The sequence below is a fragment of the Pinus tabuliformis genome, chromosome 6 (genome assembly GCF_031772625.1).
Source record: "Pinus tabuliformis cultivar Carrire ecotype Pingquan chromosome 6, CPIR1, whole genome shotgun sequence".
NCBI classification, from domain to species: Eukaryota; Viridiplantae; Streptophyta; class Pinopsida; order Pinales; family Pinaceae; genus Pinus; species Pinus tabuliformis.
In genome coordinates, this window is record NC_142292.1 from 1,531,279,110 (window position 1) to 1,531,285,340 (window position 6,231).

A 6,231-nucleotide genomic window follows, 5' to 3' on the forward strand; every position below is an offset into this window, starting at 1 on the left:
CTTTTGGCTAACCATGTTTAGCGATTTTATTATCACAACCCAAAAGTGTCACACTTGTCAGATTTATAATTGTAAAGCCCATGCTCCACCTACTCCTATGCATCTTGTTATCATTATTGGACCCTTTGCGAAATTGGGCATTGATTTTATGACTTGTAACCCTCATTCGGTTGGGGGGCATGGCTACATTATTGTGGATGTAGACTGTTTTACCAAATGGGCGAAGCAATTCCTACATACAATAATAACAGCAAAACAACTGCATTATTTCTTTTCAATCATGTCAATGCCAAATTTGGTGTGTCGAAAGCCATCGTTATAGACCATGGTAAACATTTATGAAATTACATGATGTTTTAACTTACTGCCAAGTTGGACCTTCAACATGACAACTCAATTCCCTATTACCCACAAGCGAATGGGAAAGTAGAAGACTTCAATAGGGTTTTGAAAATGATGTTGCAATACATGATAGGGATTCATAAGATGAATTGGCACCTCATTATTTTTTCTGCTTTGTGGGCATACTAAACATCTATCCAAATTGTGATTGGATTTACACCCTTTCACGGTTGGTGCATGGTCTGGAAGCACTCCTACCCATTAAATGTGAGGTTCCATCTTTAAATCTTGTCGTCGAGCTTCTTCCCGCAATGTCCATAGAATAAAAACGCTTTTTTCATCTAACCCGCTTAGATGAGACTCGATGCAATGTTGCAATGTCCATTGAGGCTCACAAGAAACACATCAAGGCATAGGATGAAAAAAATGTTAAACCTAGTGCCTTCTTGAAAGGGGATCTGGTCCTTCAATACAATCAAGAAGCTAACAAATTAGTAGCTGGGAAGCTTGAACCGATGCGGATAGGCCCGTATATAGTCAAACATGTACTTGCAAAAGGGGATTTTGAGCTCATTTATTTTGATGGAATCCCTTTGGCACAACCTAGAAATGGGTTGTACCTAAAAAAATACTATGCCTAGATTACCTTTGCATAGTCACTGTGTACATACTGTATAAGTGTGTTTGCAGTGTGTTTCCTTCAGAGTTTCCTACCACCTTTGTTAATATTGAATTACATTTGATTTGTAGATGTCGGTGTTCCCTCAACCATATGTTGGTTATGTTGATGGTGCTAGTTGTAGTACTAGAAACATTTCCTCTACAACATAGGCTATTTATGCTCGTAGTCGCAAGTTAGTGAGTTTACAAGGAATTTGTATCGGTCTCTCAACTAATAATATCACTGAGTATATAGCAGTGATAAAACTATTGTCTGATGGTATCTCTCATTTCATTCACCATTTAGTGGTCATGATTGATTCACAACTCGCAGTACTACATGTAAACCATGTTTATTCATAACAAAGTCCAACTATTCTACACATGTTTTTGAGGGTTCGACTTCTAGAATGACATTTTGATTACATTCAATATCAACATATTCATATAAGTCTAAATACATTAACTGATGCACTAGCCAATTTTTTTTTAGAAAAACATTTGCAACACATGCAAATAATTCAATCAACATCACACATGGAACAAGAGAATACAGAAAATAGGAAATATCAATAGATAATTGTATATAGAGTTTGTTTTACAAAAATTATGTTTGAGACACATATGACCACATGAATTATAACATTAAAACACATGCAAATAGAATATGGCTCAAAGGCCTCCTAGTCGTCTAATCCCAATGATGATTGTGATAACACACAGTTGCGTGGGAAAATTTGTATAGAAGCCAAATGATGTGATTTGGCACTCCAATAGTGTATCGCTAGAGTCACATAAGGATCTCATTGAACCTAGTATTTGGAACACTATGGGTTAAACCCTCAACATGATGCTCAAGTTCTACAAGAGTCTCAACTATGTTGAGATCCTCCATCTCTGCCTATGCCCCTGCAACAACTCCATTCTATGCAAGTTGTGTCTCTCCTCGTCGAATAGGTAAAATATTTGCATGTGAAACCAATCGTTAGTCTCTCATAAATTAGAAACATAAACAAATTTGTAAAATTCAAAATGAAATTGTTTTACCTATATCACTCCATTGCTCACCTTCAAGTAAAATGAGCTCCGAGTCTCCTCGAAAATCAATAGCGGTGTATGGATAATCCTTGATCATGATAAGCTATATCCACAACCATCAAAATGAAGTAGGGGTAAATCTCATCACATGTGCACCCCCATGAAGAGACATGAGATATACCCATTGCCTCATCACATAACCCTAGGTCTCAGAAGCTTGCAAGAAATCTCTTGAGGGCAGAGTAATGGTATCCTCTCTAGAGAAAAAGAATTCAAAATAGAACCATACCCAAATTTATTTAAGTGCCCATCCTTTTCTCTGTTGAGTTGTTCCTTCAAGTTAGCTAGTACCCCTTCACTCTAGTTGAAGACAATAGACTCTATGCGTTCCAATGCATATTGTATTTGGGACTTGGTAGCCAAATTCAAAGAGAAACTGCCAGTCAATCGAGTGATAGCGAAGAGGAACATCCTGAGATAGTTGAATGAAATCCTTGATCTATATATTTCCATCCTTTGTTTCTTGAGAACGAGGTCTACAATGAGAAACTATGTAGTACTTCACAATTTCACCACCTCTTCTCATACCATATAGTGAGATAGAAGCTCCTCTCTGAGATAACCTTGTCAGAAAATAGATATCCTCCACCTATATTGTGACAGTATGTGCTCTGATCCTGAAGAATTGTCCCTGGATATCCCATGCCTTGACCAAATATTCCAGTAAATCAAGATGATCTCTCATGCCTGGAATCCAGAAAAAAATAAGGAGTCCATAGTTCCTTAAGGCTTGTATTATTGTCGGGTCATTGGAAACATCCAAATATTGGGATTCATGTTCTCTTTATCTCCATCTTAAAACCATTTTTTCTCTAGTGAATAACTGCAAAACCACAAGAAAAACACTTAGAATCCGCCTTGTGGAAAACTTTGAGAGAAACATTACTAAAAACATAATTTTTTTCTCCAATTACAACCATCACACCTGTCGTTCAAGGGACAAAGTGACCCAACACACTTTGCCTTTATGGAAGGTCTGTTGGTCAGCTCTTTACAGTGTGGGTCAGACAAACCCAGTGTACCTTTTGATATAAAGAGAGTGCAATGGGACTAGGGAAAAAAATTATACCCTAAAATGCTGAGAACTCTCAAAAAATTGCATCAAATGAAAAATAGAAATTGTGAAAAAGAAGAGAAAGGATAAATATCCTACTTGGAATTGACGACCCTGAAAATGGTCTAACGGATTGGCTACCATCACTTGCTCAAGTTTGAGGGTAAAATTCAATCAGATCTCATTCATAAGAGGTAAAATGAAAACGGTAAAGACATATTTTTACTTTTCACTATTTCTGGTCAATGAGTTATTATTTTAATATATTTTGATATCTTGACCTAATTATTTACCATATGACATATATTTTTAATCCTTTTGCGATGTTATGAGTAGTTTAAAAGATAATTGAGGGGTCTACTACAAATTTTAATTTGAATACAAGTCATTTTCATGAAATAGCACACTTTTATCACTTTTTCGGGTTTTGTAAACTTACAAAAAAGGAACCACCTTGAGTCCTATTTTAGCTCTTTTCAGACTCCCAAAACATGAAAAGATTCTCAAGTACTTGTATTTTTGAACTCGTTAAAGTAAATGAAAAGGTGTTTGCCTAGTATAAGTTTAACCCTTTTCCAGACTAGGATAGACTATTTACGAAAAATGAATACTTTATCCGAACATGGCTAAAAGGTTCTCTCGAGTATCATTTTCTACCTTTTCGGGCTCACGAGACTAAAATTTACGAAAAGGGACCATTGGAGTTTTCTTTTTTGCCTCTTTTTCAAACTCTCTAAACATGAAAAAGAAGTCGAGTTACACCTTCATTGGACTTGTAAAATCATCAAACAACATTGGACTTGTTGAACATGACGACACCAAACCACTCCTTCTTATGGTTCGTTAAAAATACTCAAAAGGATTCATCCGAAGAATGAAATTATAGATCAAGCATATGTTATCCTCCTCAATCTTGTAAAAAACAAAGAGGTACTCACCAGAAATGGTTGGGGAAATTGGGAAAATAAGGGTACTTAACCTATTTATGGCAACAAGTCTCTCTTGAACATGACACTATTTCACTTCATCTTTATGACTGTTGGGTTGGAAAATATGCTTGCCTTTTTGGTTAATCACACCATATCAAAATCATTCGTAATCGATTTTGAGTCAATGTTTCCAACTCCATAAAGTGTTGCTAGTATTTTCAAGAGAAGTCCTTCAGTTGACATATGCTACAATACTCTTAAGCCTTGTTTCATGTCAGTCGTTCCTGAAATAGCTCTGTGTGAGCATCATTCTGTCTCAAATCTTGATACTTGTTTTGCATTGTTGATGAGGGATACATCAAAGCCCTCCTATGATGGGTCACTTCTTATTGACATTAGCTCATTATCTAGGAAGTTGATTTAGAAACCCCATTCAGTGCCTTGGAGCTTGCATACCTCAATGGCAAGTTTCCTCTCTTTCAGTAACAAGTTTTCATCATTGGCCTTCAACCAAAATATTTTGTGTGGTGTTCGACTTCAGCTCATTCATTCACACCACATAGATTGTACTATAGTACCTTGAGATCCATTATCATTACCGATGATTTATCTCATGTCTGTTAATGACTTACATCATTGGCTGGTAATTAGACGGTGTTTACTAGGGAAAATTTTAAGAACCCCCGCTAAATTTACATATATAATAAATGGGCGAATCTCCATGGTATATAGGAAAAATGGAAGGCGATTTTATCAATAATATGATATGTATATAATAATTTTTTGGCGAATCTCTCACCAGGCATGGTGAATATTTTACTCAATTATAAAATCTTGTGCTTATTGAATACACAAATGAAATCATTGCATTTCTTTTAAATATCTTTTGAAATCAAAATTACCGAACCCTAGTGGGTGTAGGATAAAATTCACTTGTGCCATTCACAGAAAGCATGAGAAAAAACCTAATACTATATATAAAACCAAGAAAAATTCAAATTCATCACTTCTAGGGACCTCGTAACCACCCTGCCAATACACAAGTATGTTCCTGTTTGCAATCAGAAAAATTATCCAAATTACAATCTGTTTACTGCAACATATGTTGGAAAGTTATAGAAGGATGACTAGTGCAATCAATCCATTCCTTTTAGCCCTCGATTTGTTTCAGTTTAAAACAGAAGTATACAAATATACTTGTCCAATGTCTATGCTTTAACCATTCACCTTAAGATGGTTTTACAATATAATTTCCTAAGTCTATTTAATATCTTCATTATCATAAAAGCCAACCTATATCCATCTTAACTCCACATCTACCACTGTTAGGGGGATGAAATCTATTTATCCCTCTGAGCACTTGGTAACCAGAATTAAGATGGATCTAAGATGATAGAATTTCCCCTTTAAATAGTCTATGCTCACATGAATACCATGGTATTACCATGGGTCAATACCATGGGTTATCATAAACCTGGAGCTTAAAAATTACTATTAGTAATTTATAAAAATTAATAAAATTAATAGTTGATTTTTATTTTATTTTTTATTTTAACCAAGCTAAAATGTTTAACATATATTAAATTACAACATCCATTTTTACTCTTGATCGGATCAAATATTTTTTCACTCTATGTTAGTTTGCATATCACATATTTGATACCTCTCGGGGGTTAGTAGATAGTAAAGATGGATCTATGCTAGTTTAATTCCCCCATTTAAATAGGCTACATTCCAAGTGAATACCATGGGTCAATACCATGTGCCATTTTGGTGAATACCATGGGTCAATACCATGTGCCATTTTATTTTTATTAATACTAATATTAGGGTTAATAATGTTTTTTTGCATGCTATTAATAACAATCTAGTCCATGGTATTTGTCCCATAGTATTTTGCCCATAGGTTTCACCTAAATATAACGCATTTTTTGAGTGTTCGTAAATATAAGGTGACTTATGGAGTAAATATAAAAAAAATGTTTTATTTGTTTACCATACTTCTCGTTTATTTATATTTTTATTAATTTACCATACCTCTTTTACAAATATGGTATTTGGCCCATAGGATTCACTTAAATAAAACCTCTTTCTTGAGCCTTCATAAATAGAGCGAGGGTTATGGACTAAATATAAAAAGAGGTTTAA